This window comes from Betta splendens, chromosome 6 (assembly GCF_900634795.4).
Source record: "Betta splendens chromosome 6, fBetSpl5.4, whole genome shotgun sequence".
NCBI lineage: Eukaryota > Metazoa > Chordata > Actinopteri > Anabantiformes > Osphronemidae > Betta > Betta splendens.
In genome coordinates this window covers 8,546,016-8,567,829 of record NC_040886.2, presented here as the reverse complement: position 1 = coordinate 8,567,829, position 21,814 = coordinate 8,546,016, and the positions used below count along the sequence as shown (strand labels likewise).

Sequence of the window (21,814 nt, the reverse complement as noted above, 5' to 3'; positions counted from 1 at the left end):
AGGACGGGACATGAGGTTTATGGTGCATGTGTCAAACTGTATTATATACTAAACTGTATATATTCAGGCAGTGCATTTCAAGGTGAAATTGCATTGTTATTGTGAGCACGTGGAGAACACGCCGCATAGTTTGGATTTACGAATATCCCCACATCTTGGATACAAAATCCCTGTATCTTATTCCACTGTTTATCTTTGCTCCTTTTCTACAGCTCAACCTTGAAAAGAGATAAACAATAATGCGGCGGAATCAAATCCAAATTATGGCAGCGCGGAGATGAAGAAAGCAAAACAATGTGCACCACAAGATGGATTTACAGTAAAGGAATTACATTAAAAGTAAAAAAAAAACAGTAACAAAAATTAACAATTTAGGGAATATTTGTAATAAAACAAATGACTTCTTTGATACACACACATTATTTGAGGTCTATTAATAATGAAAAAAATGAAAGGCCTGTTTCCTTCCTATACTATTTATAAGTTATCAAGCAGGAGAGGAGATAAAGGAGGAGGTACCTGTAAGAGCAGATGGACAGAGGACAACTGAGCACAGGACCTGCTACTGATCATGCAACATATAATCAAGTCAATAACCTTCTTGAGGAAGTGAATGTGTCACCATTAAAGTGGAAGGTCAAGAATGTAAATATGGAGGCTTTACAGCAATCACAAAGCGTAAAATGCTGGAAATGGCTGGGTTCGACTTTAAAGAGGCCTGATTCTGACTCAGTATCAGTGAATTTAGAGTCATTGGACTGATTGGATCACACTGTATGAACGCCATGAGAAAGAAAGGAGCAGCTCACACTACGGTACATCACCTGGCAAACGTGGAGGAGACAGCGTTGGAGTGTACTGTATGTGGCTGCCAGTGGAAATAGGTCACCGGTGTTGATCACGTGGCTGCTGATAAAAGTATCAGCACGAATACGAATGCGACTGGTGCGACATATCGAAAGCTGCTCGAGACTTTCTCGGGGCCAAGTCAGCGACCTGAGCAGCTGAAGTGATCTTCTGCAGAGCGTCTCGGGGAAGGAAACGGAGCAATTGGCTGCTTTAATAGCGATCTAATCTAATTGTCTTAATGGGTTTATGTTATATCGTTGGTCATGAGCTCCCAGACACTGATAAGTGCTGACTGCTTAATGCCACCACAAGTCTAGACCTCACTCGCATGCAGTGTTTCATTTGGAATCCATTACGCGGCACATTCCCAAGGAGTGCACCAAACTCAAGCCACGTGCTAGTATGTAATATATATATATATATATATATACTATATATAATGTCCATGCTTATGACCAGCAACCAAATCAAATCACATCACATCCACTTTCATTTCAACCCTATAGAACAAGTACAGCAGTGCATGCTGGGAACACGGTACTTTCCTTTTCTATAACCTTTCCACCTACAGTAGTCCTCGTAGTCCTGAATCTAAATTAGGGATCCAGGATCACATTTGTTAATCGTGTTTGGCATTCTGGAGGCACGTGCACGTATTCTGTATACAAATAACTCATTATGTGCAAAAGTACCATACGTCTGTGACCCGTGATGGATTTGTGCATGACCTTTTTTTTTGATCAATATCAATTTTCTTCTCTGGCAAATCTTCTTTCAGAGATGTGATGAAGGCAGAATAATACTGGATGAAAAAAGTTGCTGAAATATAAATCAAGTCTCCTTAATATAGTTGTTAGTTGTTTGCATTAGTATGAATTCTCCTGTTCTTATGTCTGTGAATCTGAGTTGAGCCTATATGAACGAGTCTGTCTGCATCCTGTAGCTACCTCAACAAATGATTATTATTATTGCTATTATGCTTCACACCACTTCTGATCTCATGCCTTTTCATAACTACTGTAATTCTGGAGACTGTAATGTATTTTTTGCATTTTAAATCAGCCAGAAAAGGCAAAATTAATTATTTAGCAAGGCTACAGGAAATTCTGGCGGGGCTGAAGTCCCTTAAAATAGGTCTGGTGACGTCCACAAAAAAAAAAAAGAAGAAGAAGAAGAAGAAGAAGAAGAAGAAGAAGAAGAAGAAGAAGAAGAAGAAGAAGAAGAAGAAGAAGAAGAAGAAGAAGAAGAAGAAGAAGAAGAAGAAGAAGAAGAAGAAAAGAATAGAGCTGTGATTTGCTTTCGCTCGCGCTCTGCTCAACAAATACTTCCTGTCCTCGGGCTTCGCAGACACGTCCATGGTTTCATGTGGAAGGTGTGGAAAGCAAGAGGACACTCGCCCGGGGCGCTTTCCAGTCACTTAATGCTCGAGTGCCTGCTGATGAACTTTTTTAGCCGAAGAGTGACTGACAGAGGCCGGGCCGCTTTCGCGCGGCGCCGTCGTGAAGGATGCGGCGCGATGGCAGAGTGAGATATGTGCACGACAGACGAAGGTCAGCGTGGATGCTGTTCTCCAGAGGGCCGGCGAGGGAGCCGGAGGAAGATTAATGAGATATAAATCAAATCAGGTCACTTCTTGATAATGCCAGTAATCTTGCGACAGCTCCGAATAGAAGCTAAAAAAGCCTTCGCTGCCCGTGTGGGGGCGGGAAAAACCCACCGCGCGCTGCTTCTCTACAGCTCGGACGCGTTAGACGGACGTGGGTCCTGCGTCTGTGTAGGTCGCACAGCGATAAGCACGCACACGGAGCCAGCATCCATGTTAAGGAGCGTGTTCGCTAGCATAAAGATGAAGAGGAGACGTCATTTGTGAATCAAATCATTGTTAATGAATTTGATTGTCTCCTAGATTCCACGTTTCTCCAGCTCCAGGATTCCTTGTTCTCCTCACGCCGTCGTCACTGATGCAGCCGGTCGTCTTAGGGCTGTCTCATGTTCATACAGTGCGTTTCTCTCTTTTCCATAATTAGCACCGCACTGAGCAGTTTTATAATCGTTATATACAGTAAGTCAAACATCATAAATGATCCAGTGCAGCTCCCGGCAGTAAACACTATATTTTATAGGTGAATTCCAGTAATGAAAACACAATAATTACCTCCTACTTTGCAGAATCCTCTGTTCTTGTCACATATACACAGGCTGTTTATCATGTGGGAGATCACTGAACATGCACCAATTAGCCAGAGCACTGCTGCTGCCGGTAAGTCTGTTTTCAGAGCGCTTTCTAATAGTCATTGCATTAGGCCACACTCCCTGAAAACCAGAACCAGCGGCACTAGAACACATTTCCAGCCGCGTGTCCGTCCTTCGCATGTTCAACCGTCTGAACCCACCATCGATGGTGCAATTGCCGTGCCGTCCCCTTCTTCCTTAAGACACAGATCGATGCGCTGATCTGATGCCTCCGTATAATAAAGTGGCAGAAGCATGCGAACACTGTTTTACCGCAGCTCCCATTCAGTGCCTTTTGTTTTAGGCGGCCAAGTGAAACAGACAAGCCAAGTACTTTGAATTGGTGCTAACTGGCCAAGTGAGACAAAGTGACAGCTGCTCCCTTGCCCACAGCCTGAAATTCCTGCATTCACAGCTTGTCCATCTCATCCATAACAACGTGGCGCCATGAATTTGATTTCTCTAACGAACACTGACGCAACAAACTGTTGCAAGAAAATGTATCAGGAAGTTACAGTACAACGGGGAGAAGCCACGTAGTCCTTCGTTGCCTTTACTGTACAGTATGTGACTGTTTTTATTCTAATTCAGCACATGACTAGAAATAAAAGGCCACGTTATTGCTTCCACATAACACAGTCTGTGTATTTGGGTGAATCTCTACTGTTTCCTGCTTTTTATTTGAGCTTTCTGATGCAGACTTTGACTCCTTTCTGAAGCACTCTAGCTTTTTTTGCCATTTCACCAACATTAACAGTCCTAATTGGAAATGTATACAATGAAGGGAAAAGAGTGTGAGAAAGAGAGAGAGAAGTCATTAGAGCCATTAGAAAAGCAAGCTGCAAGCTCATCTAATGAGCTGTTCCGTCAGCTAAAAGCAAAGATTGTGCGTCAGCTGGTCTGAGGCACGCTACTACAGGACACACGCCAACGGTGACCCCTCCTGACCCCTCTTTAGACAAAACGTGCCCAAGCAGAAAACCATGTGAAAGCACAACATATTTTTTTATACTTTCTCTTTCCAATGAATTGATTATTAATTCCTAGGGCGTGTGTTTGGAGCAGGTGAGTCCATGTGGCTGCTTTTAGCCTCTGCTGCTGTACTGTATGTGACAGGCTTCCTGTGGGCGGTGGGGGCTCACGGGTGACAAGCAGTATTGATAAAGGCATTCTTCAGCCCGCGAACGTGTCAGAGTGGCTACGGGCGGAAAGCGGCCGCTAACAACTCTACGAGGATGGAGCGTAAAGGGCTCTGGCCGTTATAGTGCTGTCACTCCGCAGTCTGGTTGAGGTCAGGGTTATCAGGCTTCACTCCCAGTCTGACCCACGCGTGCACTGGTTACTGTGAAGCAGCCGACCCGGACATCCTGGCAGCACAGCGCCCGTGTGATCGAGTTTGGTTCCGGGGCAACTTGGGAGGTGAGACTTTGTTGATGCAATATCGACAGAAACTTAATTATTGGTTAATTGTGGCAGATTTAAATACAAAAATTCAGTTTTTCTGTCAGATGAAGTGCCTGAGTCTCTTTACTCTGCCCCAGAAGCTTTAAAAGAGCAAACACCGAGCCTTTGCTTTGCTTCTCTGAACATATGACTGATTTTAACATCTATTCAGCGTTGACATATTCAAGGACACATGCTTGTAATGTGTCCTTGATTGATGATGACAGCGTACCTGTGTTATATCAGTTAGGCTGAAGGTCAGCGCTATATAGCATCTGCTAAGAGAAGATTAGCTACTGACAGTATGGAAAGGCAGACGTAAAGAGACAAATGTCACATAAATTGTGTTGCGTCCTATAAAGGGACCGATGAGAGCGGAGGGACCTCTGGTGGTTTGGAAACGCGTCATTCCAACAAACCCAGAGAGATTCCAGCAGCGTCATCATTCATCTTAATTACGTGCACAGAGCTGGAGGCTTGAGGGGGGTCTTATGTGATTATCTTTAAATAATAACAAAGATATGTTTTCAAATAGATTCTGAGCGTTCGCATCGAGTGAGGATGCATTTCACAAGTAAGAGCCCAACTTGCATCACAACGGCCACGATTTCTGTATATTTTGTAAATTTATTATAAGAATAAGGAAAACTAACTGAATTTGCAAGTATTTTAAAATTGCTGCAATACACAGAAGAAATGCAACGAAGGGAGGAAAACCCTTTTATCATCATATTGTTTAGATGCATCCTTAAATGATGCAAAGGCAGAAAGTGGGTTATTACAGTATGTTATAGAGGCAAAAGGGAACTATATACTGTGTGATGGGTTCCTTCAGCACCTCATCACCACATGTGAGTACACAAACACACAAGATCATATATGACACCAGTTGTTTGGCTTCTTTCTAAAGGAAAAAAGCTTCACTTTGGAGGAAATATAAACATGCGAGTTGATTCCATTGCACAAATGCAATATCATTTCCATGATGAAACCCAATCTCCCGCCCCACTGGGGCGGATATAAAGGGTGGATAAAATAAGAGAGGCACCACATGAAAAGGAGCTTTGAAGTAAGTGAGTCACAAAAGCAACTATTCGTGCGAGTCATATCAAATAAGTTGAATGCCATTTAGCGTTTAAAGAGCTCTGGAAATCATCACTTTTATATGTGAGATTTCAAAGCAACATGATGGAGCTAGCAGCGGTTCAAAGGGGCCGGAGACTCAGCACCTGCTCCGCTGCTGCTGCTGCTGCTGCGCCGGTTGTAAAAACGAGAGACATCTCCGGAATCGTTCGCCACCGCTGTGGTATTATACACTCAAGGAGCGTAAGAAAGCACTGTACGCATCACAGACAAACAGTGTCTCCAGCCCGGAGGAACAGCGGTTGCGGATAAACGCTGCAGAAGTGGTTCGCACCCGAAACTAGAGCAGGAGTGTAGTGAAGTTACATGCATGAGTGGCAGCGGGGGCCGTTCACACGAGAGGCGTGTTCCCACTTTGAAGGGGAAAAAATGCTGACACAAAGTAGAAATGCCTTGTGAAAATAGACTTCTTACAATGCGAGCAGAGGTACCAGCACAGAAACATCGCCCAGAGTCATAAAGTTCGTCTTATTTTTCCACTTCGGTAACTTCGCGTCGTGCTTTTCTTTCCATTTTCTCTCCAGACTTACTCATGCATCAAAGCAGCCACATGTCATTTTTCATCCAGCGCAGAGCCGTGATCGGGTACAGTCCATAAGTCTGACTATTTCTCTGTCCCTGTCTGTCAATCAAATGAATTCTTAATAGCTGATCCTTCAGGAGGAAAACATTTATTTGACATTTAAGGTTTTACCAGCAGTTATAATTTAGTGGTTGAATTTCAGTATTTCTTTCATTTTTTTTATTGGCTCTGTGACAGTGGATATTTATGGGCTGTATGTATGACTCATTACCACGTGAACGGCTGCGCCATCCACCTGCACACGCATTCAGTGCATGAATAGAACTTCAAATATAGCTTAAAATATATACCCTGAACAAAAAAAAACAAAAAAAAAAAACATACGTTCCACAGATTGGAGCTGAATTACCGCACTTGGCCTCGCTTTAAAACAGTTTTTTAATAAAGCAGCCTTGTCATTCATTAACTTCCTTCAGGTACGCGCGGCTTCGTCGGGGAAATGTCACGGCGTGCCCACGCTGCGCCCACGCTTCCATTCTCACCTGTTAATCGCGGCTGCGGATGTGCATCGGTGTAGTTAACCATCTCGTGGGAGTCATTATGTTCAGTAATTGCTCTGTGCAGTCGTAAAAGCAGCCCGAGTCGCCGATGCTATTTTAAAGCGCCCTTCGCCGCAAATATTGTCCCCTCATAATATCACCATTCTCTAATATTATTATTTCTACAGACAAGCTGCTTAACTAATTCGGGAGTGGTCTCCAGATTGTCTTTATGGGTTGAACAAAGACTTCGAGGTGTTCGGGCGCTCACGTTGAACCCAGCTCCACGCGGTGACATTTCAGATGCTGAAACGTTTGACAGGCAACGGCGCAGTTTACTTTGTGAGACGCTTGCTATTTAGTTCAAACCCTGAATGTCACCGAGCAAATTTGATCAAATTTAACATTTTGAATGCTAGAAAGGAGAAAATAGTCTCCTTCTCCCACCATTGATTTTTTCCCCAGTGAAATTTCAGCCCTGCACGAAGAAGCTGATCCAGCCTCATCTGCTGGTGGTCTGTCACTGTGTCGTACCTGCCAAATCAATCCCAGTTCCAAGGAGTCCTGGACATCATCATGTTGACTTCCAGTCTGCTGTAATCCTGACCCTGAAAAGACACAAGACACAAACACTGAGTGCACTTCCAAGCTGTAATTTGCAGTCCTCTGTTTCGCAGCCTGATGGAATACAGACTAAGCATAAAGCAGTGCTTTGCAAAGGTTATGATGTATCTACTGAACTACCAAAAACTGCAATTTTACAACCCCCAGGATAGAGTGGATCTGATTAAAAATTCTCTTTACTGTTCTTAAATAATCATTGAGTCAATCTTGTTAGTTTTCCTTCCAACTGCTTCCTCAGCTTTCTCTGCTGATGCTGATATTTCAGCGCCTTTGGGAATCTCTAACAAGGGGAGCTTTACAGTATTTTACCGTACAGTAAATCAGAAGCATTCGGTCCCCAGGGACGGCCGGAGCCAAACGGCCTCGCAAACACACGCGCAGCACGCACAAGGGAGCGCGCGCACAACAGAGGACGGACCCCGCTGAATAATTTATGGGGGACAAAGGCAAAATGGAGATAAGGTTCCTGATCTAAACGGCCGTCCACGAGAGCAGAGCGGGACTTTGGGAGCGAATGAGCATGTGTTTGATCCAAAGCAACATTACACTGTGGGCATATGGTGACCCCAACCCTAGTCTGAAGATAAGGCTCTGTCTGCTTCTGTCTAATTTGTGTAACGTTGCCCATGAGAACCACAGTATCGGCCGTTTGCTGATGCTGTACATCCTGACACCACTTCAAATATAGAAACTGCACAATATGGAAGTTAAGAATTGGAACATCTGTCTATTTGATCTTTATTGTTGTCTCCTGCTCTATAAAGCTTACACAGTGAAGTCTTTTGCTGTGTGGCTCACTGTTAAAATATGTGGAGCTCTAAAAGCACCGCGGGATGAAAAAAGCTACTGTATATCTTGTTGTCAACATTTGTTCGAAGGATCAGTTTGCTGCTTGTTTTGGCCTGTTCAGTAGGATTGGTGGCAAAATATACAATATCACAAGACCGATCCTTTAAGCCCGACGACAGTCTCAAGTCTAACAGCGCTGAATTCTGCCGCCCCGACGCACAGCACGTACATACGTGTCATAAAATCTGTACATGGGGACGAGACGAGGACGCGCTGTGAAAGAACACAAAGTGCTGCGCAGTCGGTCGAGGAGGGATTATCCAGTCCTGTGCAGCGGAAACTTGAATGACAAATTATGCTCGCAAAGTACATGATAGCGATGATGGATACGGGCTTAGCTGCTGTAATCATTATCATTGTTGTCATTATCAACAACATCAATTTTGTAGTCCGCACACACACACACACACACACACACACACACACACACTCACACACAAACACACACAAACACGCTTTTCTTCTCCTGCGACTAAGCAACACATTGTTGGAGGCAGACTTGAGTCAGAGTTGCAGAATGTGTTTATAAGAAGTTTGCTCTTTGTAATTAAGTAGAACAATGCAGAGAAGTACAGCCTGGTCTGACGTGTGTTTTCCTCTGATGGGTCTTATTGGTTAAATGTGGACTCCAACAAACCAAACCACAAGCACTGAGCTCTCTATGCTCGAATACATTCAGTGCCTTAACTGCAGCCGTATCACATGTTTGCACAGACTCCATGCAGCCACAGTTATCTCATCGCATTAGATCACATCTTCACCGTCGCTCACTCTGATGAACCCCGGCTCATTTCTCCCTTCTTTTTATTTCTTCGCTCACAGAGAGTCTCCGTCCGAACGTACATTAGTCCAACAAATCGAGACTAATGGCAGCAACCTTCTGGTCCGGATCACGGCATATTCTGACCCGCGGATTATACTGTCTCACCCGTTGGAAATGACAAGGAATGCATGTCAGGCAAAATCAATTGGCTGCACAGGCGCTCGTTCAATTAGGACGGCGGGCGGGAGCAGCCAGTGTGGTTTGCAGTGAGGTGAGTGGAGGCTCCCAAAGGAGCAGTAACCGCTGGGATCAGCTCAGCCTGGCTGCCATTTGTCATTATCTAATGGTAAATCCATCTGTGCCTGGTACTTGCCAGGCCCGGCCACTAAATGACCAAACAGGATAGATGGACGGCGGAGACACAGATAGACGCAAACCTCACCAGGATTCAAAGCCGCATATTTTTAGATTACGAAAAAGGTCCGAGGATGACGATGGCGAGGAGATAAAGCAAATTAACTGACTTTAAAGCAGGCTTTAATGTGGAATACACTTATCTGGAACAAAGAATACAATTTTGTAATTCCCTCAATTACATGATCTGTGACTTAATTAAATTAGAATCAGTACTTTAATATGATTTTAATTAATACACATCTCAGCTATGTGCAACATTTGTCAGTAGACAGAATGAGAGCTTACAGGCTTACAGGCGTATTCTGTGTCTCTCTGCATGTGTGTTTGCTCGTGTCGGCCCACTATAATGAATTTACTGTCAATAATCATCGCCACTGGCGTCCAGACTTTCTTGAAACGCCGACAAATATGCTGCCACAATGTGTCACTTCGCCAGAGCGATTTAAAAAGCGCTGGACATTGTTGCCAGATTCCCTCTGTCGTTGGCAGGCGGGCGCCAAACAAGCTCCGTTTGTTTTAATGGGACGTTGTCATGTGTTCCTTTCCACGAAACAGAGGCGTCCGCGGGTCCGACGGAGCGAGGACGCCTCCGTGCACTTTGCGCTTTATGGGCGGCAGGATTCTGCGGCACCGGAGAGAAACTCGGCGCAGAGTGGAATTAGTGCAATCAGGAGGGATATGGAATTAATATGTCTGATTAAGTGCTTGACAGAATTAGCGATTGGAGTCCAAAGAGATTTTGAGCAGAGAGGATGTGGGGGGGGTTCGGCGTGGAAGAAGGGAGGCTGACAGATTGGACCATAAAGGAATATAGAGGAGAGGAATATAAAGATGAAAAGGGGGAAGAATAGAGGTGGAACGACTATGATGTGGACAGTGAGGGTTTCACATAGAACATTCCTTTTGCTCTTGGTTTCACTCCGGCCGGTCTTTGATTAATTATTTTCGACAGGGAAATGTTCCTTCCACTCATCTGCCTGTGAAATGGGTTCCTAGCCCCCTCTGTCTCAGGCTCTCATCAGCGAACACAGCAGCTGCCAGTTGTTCATGATGTGAGAGGTAATTGGTCTGGCCCGCATGAAAAAAAAAAAAACACACAACAACCCACAACTCTTTGAAGGCATTGATTTGCTTTCTTGAACGCTTTAGTCATTAGCAATGTACATGAAGATGCTTAAACATGGAGAAGACATTAAAGATGACACAAAGGCGGGAGCTGTACAGAGGGAGGCTAATAGGTACACAATGCGAACACTTAAAAGGAAGACGGAGAAGGTAGTTTGGGAAGAAGCGGGGAAGATGAAAGACACAGACCGCATGGTTGGCCCTGGAGAGAGAGGGCCGAGAAAATTACATAGAAGACATCTCTCCCTCAAAAAGGCTGGCTGTATGAAAGGCTGGCAAAAACCTCAGAGCAAAAAAATATCCCGTGTTACCCCAGTGTGGTGGAGGAGGCCTGGCACTCGGAGCCTAAAAGAAGACGCGATGCAAATGAGCAAGAAGCAAACCTGTACCTGTGTAAAGTGCATCCAGACGCCAGACGCTGTATGTGAGTGATCCGGGATCACCACTGGCTGCTTTAGGAGCGCGATAGTCACCCTTTAAAACGTGTAATAAGAAAGATGGAGTGAGATGAGATGAAAGGGCAAATAATAAAATGTAAAATAAGACTGAGAAATGAAAACCTTGGAGCGGGAGAGAAGGAGAATACAAATGAAGGACAAGAGCCGGAGCGGTACACAGAAATCTTTGGGCAAATGAGTGTGAGATGTGAGCGAAGAAGGTGAGAGACGCAGGGAGGGAGGAAAAAACGGAGAAGCGAGGGCGGTGTGTGTGTGTGTGTGTGTGTGTGTGTGTGTGTGTGTGTGTGTGTGTGTGTGTGTGTGTGTGTGTGTGTGTGTGTGTTTATTTTTTCTCTCTTTCTTGATAAATCATTTCATTAGTGGGATGGACAGCTCCTGGGTGTGTCCGTCTAAGAGGAGAGCCGAGCCTCAAGCCCCGTCAAAGGATCATTGGAAAACAAATTACAGCCAGCTTCCATAAGTCCCCGTCTGTGCTTTGCTCAGATGCTAGTCATGCAGATTTTTTTTCCCTTTCTATAGTAGTGAAATGGCTAAATTAGCGTCCCCTTTGATGCAGAAACTCACTTCTCGGTACAGTCGCGTTAAACTGTTTTATGATGAAATGCCAACATCTAACTGTGCTATAAAGCCAACACGGAAAATCTGGATCATTAAGTCCAGGCAGCGGGAGCGTGTGGCTAAACTGCATAAAATATTTAATAGCTTGTTGTGTTGTCAGTTGTGTGCCATTCTTTGTTTCCTTGTGCGAGCCACAGTGTCAACACTGGGTGATTTTGGCTGGATGCTCGTTTAGTATGAATGCTGTTACAATGAATGTGGATATTTAAAAACGATGAGATTGTAGAGCTTGGGCCTGATGACCCATCTTGACCTTTGACCTTTCCTTGGTACCTGAGGATAAACATTTTTTCCCATTTGATTTAACAATCTGTTTTCTGTAAATGCAAGATATTAATCATAAATGGTTTGATTTCAATATAAGCTGCTTTGTGTAATTGCGGTCCTTAGCGCAATCTCTTCTTTGTGTTCTAATCTCGTTGTGACTTCCTGAATAAGTTAATTTTAATTAATTCTGTTGCTATCAGGCAAATATTTGCACTTGTATTCACAAAATATCAAATGTGAATCCTTAGCAAATAAAAAAATCTCATAATCTTTGAAGCATGAGTTTTACTAAGTATAATCATGTAAAGGAGGATAAAGCCATTGAATCTTAATAATCCCATGACCTTCTCTGTCACACTTCCACCCAGATAAACTCAGCATTTTCATCAAGCACTTCAAAGAAACCCGATGAGACGGACACAACGTTCTCCTGGTTGCAGCTGTAGGGACTGATGCTTTTAGATGCTAGTTTGTGTGTCTGTGTCAACATCATTACCTTCAGTGTGAGTGGAAATGTGCCTTTCCATCAGAAAAAACAATCGAATCACAGCATGTTCTTATGCAAACACTGCACACGCTTGAACCCGCAGTAATTAATACATGCAGGTGAATTGTGAACATGAATTTACCTTTCGAGATTATTTATTATATTTTATCTTAGTGTTTATGCTGGAAAAAAACTTATGTTCAGTGTGTTTATGTGTAACCATCTCCATTCATGCCTCCACACAGTTACGTGCTTTTCTGTGGCTACTTTACTATAATTGTAAAGTTAAATATTATGATGTATAATATTAGTAATAGTGCAGCTATAAACCATAATGATAGTGAGCAACGAATAGATCCATCGCCAGAATTCCCTGTTGGGCTCAACGCTATGGATCCTAAGTGGATTTACAGTACAGTCTGATATCAGCACTAAGCAGTGAGTTCATTACAGGAATCAGGAGTTCAAGTTGATAGTAGCCCTAAGACAGAAAACGCTGACACGCGCCACAGAAAAGCAATATGATAGATAAGTAATAACTCCTAATCGCATCAAGGTAGGGAATAAAGTAGAGTGGGGGGGTGCGACTCAGACCCAAGTGCTAAGTCAGAAACCTGACTGAGGGAAATGCTTTCATTCGATGCTCACACGGGTCCAGATATGTAAACCTTCAGAGCATGGCTGGCTGTTTGGCCCAGTGACCAAAGTATAAACGTGTAATGAAATGCTGCACACGATTTGGTTTCTGCAAACACACTACACACACACACACACACACACACACACACACACACACACACACACACACACACACACACACACACGCGGGAGTCATCGTCTCCTTCGCTCGGCTCTTTGTCTGAAAGCCCGGGGAGCAGCGTCTGATGGCAGGGAGCGCTGGGCCGTGAGGCTTTCTCCTGACGAGGCCATCAGCATCGCGGGCCTTTTCCAGAGCCGTCTCTCGCCAGACTAGCCTTTAGCTTCAGCGCCTGGCAGCGGCAGCTGCTGTGCTCTGCACAAGGAGCGGACGCTCCGCTGCAGACAGGATGAGTAAATGTCTCCTATTTGATTGGATGAAGCGGTGTTGTACTATTTACCTTGACAAAGGCTGGGATCAGACAGAACTGAGTGGAAGGATGCTGAGAGAGCCGCGCTATGTGTATGTGAGTCATCGTGAAGCTGAAGGTTTTTACACAGAAGGAAACAAAACAGACCAATAAAGAAACAATGAAGCCCAGGCAGGTTAAGTGTTAAGTGCTGTTTCCCGAATTTGTCACTCATTGCAATGCGCCTTCTTATGTTGAACATGACCGTGCACATCTGCAGAACGACGAGAAGAAAGACTTCAAGAGCAAAGACAGAGAGAGACAACTGCACGGGAAGTGAGCGCCGCACTCGGGAAAGCTCCCGCTCCCTCTCGCCGGAGAGGGAGGCCGTCTGAAGAGGTTATTTATTTTTCATCTGGAGATGGAAAGTGAAGAGCGGCGAGGAGGAGGGCCCCGGTGGAATTGCTGACTGGAGATGTTCCCTCACGGGGGTTGCTGCTCCTCGTCTCCCTCTTTTCTCCCTCTCCTTTTCGCTTTGCCTCTCCCACCTTCTCTACGGGGGGGGGGAGCAGCAGCGCGTTGCCATTTTTCCACACTAACTTTGTTCCACCCACTCCCGTCGGTCTGCGGAGCTCTGCCTGTAACCAGAGTGGCTCCTCCCAGGCCTGGCAGCCTCTACGTGGGAAGCGCAGCGTCTCATCCCAGCCCTCCTCATTAACAGCATTCCCATCACACTCCAGAGTCATTAAAAGAGCCACTTCTTCTCCCGCATCCCCTCCGGTGTTTCCCTTTCATCATTCCAGCCCTCTGTTCGGATGAGCCGGTGGTGTGAACGCCTTGGCTGACACCTTTACTCCACCAGGACCCGAGTGAATTATTGGGAGGCAGAGAAGTGGAGCTCCGTGAGCGTTGTAAGGCTGCCTCTCTATGGCAATCCGCCGTTGTCATGGGAGCCGGGGAAAGGCTACCGTCCTGCTCCCTGTTTCTCTTAATGAACAAAGATGTCAAATGAATCCTTACATTCAGGTCGTTGGGGGACGATCCCCCGTAGATGCGAAAAGTCGCGCTGCTAAAAATACGAGCGCGGCGGAGAGTGTGGTTCACGCGTCCGGACCTGTGTGAGGTACTGCCCCTTCCCTCCGCCGCGTCCCGGGGACGGGTCCGGGTCCGGGTCCGGTGTCAGCGCAGATTCTCCAGGACGCGCGTAATTAACACGGCGAGAGGACGCCTCACCCGGAGGGAGCGCCGGCGCCACCGCGACCCGTTTCAGAAGGTCAATAAAAGAAGGGCGATAACGATGACACGTTTAACATGTCTACGCTGTAAAAAAAAAAAGCGCGCGGCGGACGGAGGGCAGGGGGTGAGGGGGCTAATCAGAGGCCTGCTGCAGGACCGGACCGCGGCGGGCTTTGTGCAGACACGCTCTTCATTATCCCTCAAATAGAAACAAGCCCAGTCGGTGCTAATCTCCCTCACAACAGTAACGAGAAAATGGACTCTGCTTTCACTGCCTCTCAAAGCCATCAGCTAACAATAGATGTAGAAGAAATCAAATTTGCCCCCCCCCCCACGCGATAACCTCCTTATTTCCCTCCTCTTGCCTCTGCCCGTCCCTCGCCTCGCTCTCCTCCTCGGCTCTCCGTACCCTGCCTAGTTAACTTCATTGGTGGGAGAGAGAGAGATCGCTGAGGATGCAGCACAGGGCAGAAACCAGCATCAATTAGACTTTAAAGTGCACTTTATATTTTTATCCCCTCCATGCCAAATTTAATTACACTATAAATAAAAAAAATATTAAAAAAAAGCAGCGCAAAAGGAAAGCGACGGACTTTAATTATCCAAGCAGAACGTGGGTGCGGGCCACTGCTCTGCTGGCTCGGGGCCGTTGGTTTGATCCGCTCAGAGATGCCAATATCAGAGGAGCAGTCTCACTGTTGGTTGATCGAACCCGCTCAGTCGCACCGTCGCGTACAACAAAGCACTCGTTCGTATTTGTCCACCTATGATAAAAAAAGGAGCAATTGTTTGTCGTAACAGCTAACAGCTAACAACTATCAGCTCGTTTCCCCCTGTTCTCGTTCCCCTTTCACTTTTTCCTGCTCAGAAAATACAGTCGCCCCCCCCCCCCCCCCCCCCCCCATGTGGAGTGTATAGACGGAGCGTAAGGGACACAGGGAGGGGAGAGGAAGTGTGAGACAGCAGCTGCGATCCCCCTCTATGTCTTTGTCGGGACGAGCGCCAGGTCAGATGGCGACGTCCGGCCCGACCTGAGTAAAATGTTACTACCGGTCGCCGGTGCTTTATTGTGCTATTTTAGGTGTTGCAGCGTAAATTCAGTCCCGTAGTGGCCTGAGAAATATGTGAAAGGTCTGAGTGGGAGGCCACCAGCAACATTAATTCCAAAAGTTAACCTGGACGAAGGTATGTCTTGACTGAAGAGCTCTAAACCCCCACATTTCCACAATATGATGGTTTCTGATCATACTGTTTAAAGCCATGACTTTGCTCCTTTAATTTGTTTAACGTGTAATGATCATGCAAACAACTGTCTAGTTATGACGCTTTATGGATGTGAAGCACAAGAAGCAACACAAGAGTACATAAGATAAAACTGATAAGGGAGGCAGATGAGAGGAGATCAAATAAAAACCTCCATAGACAGGTGCTAAAAATAGATTCATAGAATGGATTTTCATCCTCAGGCTCAGGACAAAGACATATTCCCAGTATGATGATTTCTGCTTCACACCAGCACAGCACAACAGTAAAGCTGGACGCCCCTGTTTCTCCGTCCATTACATCAAGCAGAATGAAATGTATGATACACATATGAAGATTTCAATGTATTTAGGACCAAACAGACTAATCACAAAGAGATCTACAGAATCACTCGGACCCTGCTAGCGTGATTGGCTGCCTGACTGGGACACACCAGTGACTTGTGACTGGGACAGACTCCTGCACGCACGAGACCCTACACCAAATAACATGACGCACCACCATGAAAATCCAATAACATAAAATCAATTCCGCCAAATATACAAATGGAGTGATTTTGTTCAAGAAACCTGCCATTATGATAAAGCAGCAGCTCAGGGGGACAGATCACACGCAGACAAGGTGATTTTATTATTTGATACTTTACAGATTGGACCAGTTTATCTACAAGACATTCATCTTATATTCTTTGATTACCTCAGAAACCACGGTCGCCAAAGATGCTATTTGAATGAACAGGAAATGAATCAGCCATTGCGGCGCTCACTAACCCTTTTCTCACACACGCACCACCTCTGATTTCCTTGTTGAAATAGGCCTGTTATACAATTGAATTATGGTGAATCATTATTCGTTGGTGTCGTCTCCCGGTGGTTTATATAACCAGGATTTAATAATAGAACGAGTGCGCTAATGCTCTCCCACAATACTACTGGTGCTCCCTGTCCAAGAAACCGTGCTCAGGTTTGTAGCTCTATTTTGAGAATGAGTCAATCTGAGAGAGAGAGAGAGAGAGAGAGAGAGTAGCAAAATGAAATGAACCGAGGAAGCACTTCCCCCCTGCCACATGCCTGACGTTCCCCCCTGCCGGAGTCACGGGCGTCTTGGCCTCTGTGGTTTCACAGATGCAGCAACGTCTCGAGGGCTCGTGCATTTAATTTGGCATCAAGAAGCGCGGATGTAAACAGCGGCGTACACAGCTTTGTTTTCAGAGTTGCTCACAAGACGCGGTGCTGTTGCAGCTTGAACTTGAACACATATCCCATTACCAGAGCTCTAAGTGCTACAAGTTGTACACAGCACTCAGCGCTGGAGCTGCACCAGTGGACGATCAGGCCCCGACTCCTGACGCTGATGAATTCCTACATGCTGCGTGTGTGGAGAGACACAACGCGCGCACAAGCGCCGCGCACCAGAGACGGGCGCCCGACTACCCACCGCGTCTTTGTTGTCACAGACATTTAATTGCTTTCCTAGCCCAAAGTTTATAAATGCCACATGCTTAAAAAGCCAAAATGTGCCTTATTTTAGATAAAAATAAGCGTGCAGCCTCTGAAGCTTCAGTCCTGACACATTAGGAGCGGGCAAATTACAGAGCTTCAGCTGGAGCTGAACAAAAGCCTGACTGAGGGACAAGCTCAGCTGGCAGTCTTAGACCCGGCTAGAGAGAGAGAGAGAGGGAGAGAGAGAGAGAGAGAGAGAGAGATGGAGAGAGAGAGAGAGGGAGAGGGAGAGAGAGAGAGAGAGAGAGAGAGAGATAGAGAGAGAGAGAGAGAGAGGGGGACACACACACACACACACACATACCCGCACAGATAGTCAGGGTGTAAGACAGAGAGATAGGGAGGGAGCGACTCTGCGTTAGCAGGCACATCACATCACAGTTTGCAGCCACATTGATTAAGAGAGTCACCATGCAGACTAAATTGGACATGGAGCATACGAAACAATTACTGCCAACCACTAATTTAATGTGAGGACGCCAGGAGCGTTTAATGACAACGCTGAGCTCTCTCTTGTTGTTTTTTTTTACCCTGTGCATCTTTAATTCTTTTAATATATGTGCTCAATATACAAACCGCGTGACAATCTGCATGCGCGGCCGCGTGTGGCTGAGTTAGAGGAAGCGCCTGTCATCGCGCCGTACAGTGGGCCGGTAGGTGGTTTTATTTATTTCTCTGTGTTTGAGCGCGCGGCCCTCTGAGAGACTCCGAGCAGAGTCTATTGTGGACCCAGTGTCACTGAGGGACCGCGGCCGCCGAAGCCATCCATCAGGGCTGGACTCCTCCGTATGCAAACAAAATGAATTAAAAGGGCCTCCCGCAACACAGAACACACACACACACACACACACACACACACACACACACACACACACACACACACACACACACACACACACACACAAAGGACCAGTTAACGCAAGAATAAGGTCACGTGAGATGAGGCCATGACATTAAAACTGTCAGCTTGATGACAGTGTGACTGCAGCATCTGTGTCCGTTCTCGAGGTCGCCGCATCATAATTGATTTCCATAAATCACTAAAATATGGAACCGCGGCTGCACAACAACGCTCCTGACGAGGCCCGGCGAGCGCAGCGGGAGTGACCCGAGGGCGAGGCGCTCGCGGGCCACGAGGGCGAACCTGAATGTCTCACGGAGCCTGACGGGAGCGGCGCCGCGAGGTGAGGGCGCGGAGAAGAAAGCAGATCTGGTGATGCTTTTTATGTGACATCAAAGGCTGCCAGACAGGCTGGCACATTTTAATGAACCATTCACATGCAGCACATGAGGTACAGTGGGACTGGAATCAGGAACTTATGCCAGTCACACAACTAGAAATGATCGGAGAACAAAAAAGCACTAAAGAACTTTAAAGTAAGTTTAATGTGAAGTACTGTATTTCAAACGCCCTGGAGGAAAAGCAGAGGCACAAGGGAAGAGTCCCATTAAAGAGGAACAGAGGAGCGCAGCTCCCCTCACATCCAGCGTCCACCCCCTGGATGTCCTCTCCTTAAAGGGCCTGTAATCACTGGAAGTGGGTGCACAGGAACCTGACTGTGCACAGCTGTGGCTTTTTTTTTTTTTTTTTTTTTTCTCATGGCACTGTGGTGCTGTCGTCCTCTAGGAATGATTAACCCAGAAGAGCTTAATATAGAAAAGAGAGGAAGAAATAGCTGCGAGAGAGGGATGAGAGGGGAAGGGAGCGAGCATGGAGGACGCTGCCGTGCTCCGCGGGGAGTCTACTCTTTACCTCTGCACATCAAACCGCGCTCACCGCCGTTTAGCAGCCTGTCTGCTAATTAATCACGCGGCGTAATCAGTCAGGGGCACCGGAAAAAAGGCGCGGGGACGCGCACGCAGCGACGGCGGCGGAGTGGCGCTCCTACAGTACAGCAACGGGCGCCGCAAAGTTCACGCTATCACCTGTGACATTCAGCATGTGCAACGAGGGCTGATCTTTTATACCCGCGCTTCCCCGCGGCCCAAAAATGCAGCCGATGATTAATCCCGGACAACGGCGCCTGTGATGACCTTTTGAACCTCCCAAATCATTTTAGCGCCGGCTTTATTACTTTTTAAGGTTTACAGTGCAGCGTGGTTGGTGCAGGACTCATTATGCTGATAGAAATCTCCACAGTTCGGATGTCGCGGGGGCCGGAGATGGATTCGGTGCATTGCCACCGGGGCGAGCAATCACGTCTGCAGCTATTCCAGCTAATTGTGACACGGTGGCAGCGGCGGCAGGGGTGGGCTGGGTTAGCATCCGACACAGAACACCAGCCAAGCCCGCTAGCTCGCATGCAGCCATCGGCGCTAATCTCCCGCTATGTGCTAACAATAGCGCTGATGTGCTTGCTTTCTGGAGGAGCTTTGCTCTCCCCGAGCCTGCCTTGTTTGCGCGTTGCCCCAGCAGCCAGCCTACTTTAGCTTCCCCATTACTGAGGGAACAGTAGAGCTGAAATCAGCCGGGGTATTGTCGGTCCCCTGGAATGGCTGCGTGATTGAAGGCACCCAGGTTACCGGATCCAGCTTCACATGAGCTGGGAAATGTGGAGGATGTGGATAAACAGTTCTCTAAACCAATTACTTCCCATAAAGCGCATTGAGATTAGCGACGGAGAAAGAAAAAATGAAAAAAAAGTGAAGCAGGATAGAAAAGATGGGAGAGACAGATAGGATACTTAGTGTTTAACAGAGTGGAGAGGATGGGAGAGAGGGAACAGACTTCAGGGGCGAGACAGAGTAGCACGAAAATGGTTTTAAAATAATGTGAGTCAGCAGAGAAACAATACAAACCGAGCAGACTGGAATTATACAATGCGAGCGCAGTATGTTTAGATTTATTCTGAAAGCAGGCAAACAGCCCTCCACTGTGGCGCTGACAACACAGGAATGCTGCCTTGCCAAAGGGTTTAACTCACGGCAGCTAAAAAGGAGATGACTGCTTGGAACCCTGTTTTTCTTTCTGGCGACATCCTGCTACAGTATCACAGGGTCATCGTTGTTTACGGTAAACACAAACCATCACATGACCTGTGGGTTGATGGGATTGTGAGGATAATGCATTACTGTACGCTCAGTGTGTCATTGGCTCCATCGTGATAAATTCATTTTTCGGGCCCTCTGGAGTCGTCCACGCTCTTTTGGGGATTGTTGCAGTGTAAGATGTGTTGTATGCTCGGCTGCATTCTATCAGGTCTATAGATAATTTACAAAAAAAAAAATTGAAATCACAGCACAATGATGCACACACAGCAAACCTGCATCTCTGCAATTTCTACTACTGACTTTTTATCTCTGTTTTAAACAGACTGAATTTCTCCCTCAGAATATGTATCTTTATTTACCTTTGCCAAGTGGGATCTGATCTGAGCACCTCCACTGTGTATGATTTGCATGATAGCTGCGATAGGATCTTTGCGTCTCTCAGTTCCACATTCTTACGCCCTGTGTTTACTTTGATATTTATAAGCATATGTGGTCTAGCACATTTCGTAAGGTCTTTAAATCCTGTAGCAGCCCCTGGGCATTGAGCTTAAAACATGGCAAATTACATTGGACCTCAGCTGCACGGAAAAGGGGAGGGCTCCCCCCACGGTATGTCAAAGTGTAATCCTCCATTTTAACACACTCCCTCAAGCTTCTTTATTTGTCCTTCTGCATGTTCCCTTCCCACACCTTGAGGTTACTCTACAGCGTAAACTGTGGATAATGTCTGAGATGTAGTGTGGCTTCTTCCAGTCATTCGAAGGACCGGTTCTCTGTGAGGTCTGAAAGCAGGTGCATCACTATGCCAGACACATCCTTGATTAGGCAGCGGGAGAGCGACAGAGACAGAAAGACGGGCTGCCGGTCGCTCAGAGCTGAATGACAGCCAAAGACGCAGCCGGAGAAAGTGGAACTGCAATGTCACACGTGACAGCAGGTAAGTAGGCATCTGGCAGGCGGCCGCTTGTCGACCGGCCGTCCGAGTTCACCAGCGGGTCTCCACGTGGGACAGGTTTGGAGCGGCCTCCCTGGCCTGTTTCCCAGTCTCAAGGTGAAGGTGGCGTCAATGGAAGCGCGCGACGTGCTTCACAATCAAATCAAACAAACCATCACGTCAAGTTCTACTCAAGTTTTTTCGAAGAAGCGACGCGATTGCTAATCCTTATGAGCAAAGCATGCGTTTAGACAGATGACACTCCCCTTTGCTAAACAATGCACTTCTTGTTAGCATGTTCCAGTCAATGCTGTGTCAATTAATTTGGATCAGGGTCCACTTCACGGCGGCTGTATTCACAGTGCTGCAGATCCTTTGATGTCGGAACAAATGGCTACAAAAAAGCAGAACGGCCTTATGAAGATTTGTTCTCCTATTTCAGAAGCAGATCTCCCCTAAGTCAGTGAATCTCTTTTCCCTCACAATGATGAAATCCTCCATTGTC

General features: G+C 46.4%; 1 protein-coding gene across 4 annotated transcripts in view; it reads right to left on the bottom strand.

Annotated features, from left to right (window-relative positions):
• lrrc4ca (leucine rich repeat containing 4C, genome duplicate a) overlaps positions 1–21,814 on the bottom strand; it is a 94,517-nt gene that overhangs the window by 6,321 nt on the left and 66,382 nt on the right. For all 4 annotated transcript variants that reach the window (XM_055509920.1, XM_029153132.3, XM_029153131.3 and 1 more), the window contains one exon: positions 7,264–7,337. The gene's annotated coding sequence lies outside the window, so the exon portion shown is untranslated. The remainder of the gene's footprint in view (positions 1–7,263; positions 7,338–21,814) is intronic.